Consider the following 1,755-nt stretch of genomic DNA (forward strand, 5'->3'; position numbering starts at 1 on the left):
TAAAAAGAGATTTATTTAAAGTATGCTCCATTGCTAGTTACACATTTAAAGTGCTGCTCAGCAAGTGCGTGACCCATCGATGCAAACAAGTGGTAATCGGAAGGAACCAAGTCTGGTGAATAAGCCGCATGGAATAGAACTTCCTAGCTGAGTGCTTCCAAACTGTCCCGAATTGGTTTTGCCGTATGTGATGGAGAATTGTCATGGAGAAAAATGACTTTGTGTTGCCTCTTTTGGTATTCTGGTCGTTTTTTAAGCAGCGAACGGTTCAAATCGATCAATTATTGTTGATAGCGTTTGGTATTAACCGTTTCGCCAGACTTCAATAGCTCATAATAGACCCTTCTGGTCCCACCAAACATAGCGCATCGTCTTCCTGCCAAAGCGATTCGGTCTTGCGGTCGATATGGATGGTGCGCCTGGGTCTACTCATGATTTTTTGCGCTTGGGATTCTAAAAAAAAATCCACTTTTATCCCCAGTAACGATATGATGCAAGAATGACTTTCTTCTGTATCGTTCGAGCAAAATTTCATTTGTGTTTTTGCGCCTCTCCATCTGTCTCTCGTTCAATTCATGTGGCACTCATCTGTCGACTTTCTGAATCTTTCCCATCCCTCGTAGGCGATTGGAAACAGCTTGTTGACTACCGCTCAATTGCTCTGCGAGTTGTTTTTGTGTTTGTGAATCATCTTCATCCAGCAATACTTGCAATTCCCTGTCTTCGTACTTTTTGGGCGGTTTTCCGTGTTTCTTGCTGCAACATCGAAATCTCCAATTTTGAAACGCTGAAACCATCGTTCACACGTTTTTTGCGATGGAGCATGTTCACCATGAACTTCTCCAAGTAATCGGTATGATTCCGTAGCAGTTTTCTTCAAATGAAAACAAAAAATTAATGCTGTCCGCGAATGCTCCTTATTTGGTATAAATTTCGTCATATTAAACAACACAGCAACACAATACTATGCAAACACTTTTCAATCAAATCACTTTGCGCGTTTGACACTTGTTGATACAATAAAATGGCGTATAATGTTAAATCTTTACTTCATACTGTATTGATGCGCCATCTGTTTCTCAAATCGTCATTTCATACTTGTACACCTGGTATATATCATTTAGAGCAATTATTAGTATTATTTCAGCTAATAAAAATAATATTTTGTAGTATTATTAAAAACAAGTTGTTATCATAGATATTCATCATTTGTATATTACTACTATATTTAACATTAATTATATTTTTTTATGTATTCGCCTCTTTCACAATATCTCTTTACAGGTATGTTACAATTATACATCCATTAGCAGTGTTCTTCAAAGGAGCAGTTCTCATACGATCACAGAAAGAAGCATGGTAAGTGAGATTCGGATTCGAATGGGTGACCATGCATGGATGCATCATAAAATTAGTTCTCAAATTCCATAAAATAAAATTTTTTTATTATAATTTTTTCGTGTATGATGCCTCTGAAATATGGTGCTAATCAATAATACTTATTTTCACAATAAAATTTCAATGAAACTTTAATGAAATTTTTTTTATCACTATTACGCTATTAGTGACACTACTTGTCGAATTTACTTATTGCACTAGTAATATATCTGCTGACTAGATCAATGCAAGATTTTATTTCCAACTCGAAAATTAATCGAAATTGGAGCCAAAAATCCGTCGAAATCAATAGAAATTTCGAAAACTTTAGATTTTTATTTTCGACATCGAAACGGTGTCTTTTCGAAAAATTATCTC

Source organism: Atta colombica, unplaced genomic scaffold (genome assembly GCF_001594045.1).
Source record: "Atta colombica isolate Treedump-2 unplaced genomic scaffold, Acol1.0 scaffold21, whole genome shotgun sequence".
Lineage (NCBI taxonomy): Eukaryota > Metazoa > Arthropoda > Insecta > Hymenoptera > Formicidae > Atta > Atta colombica.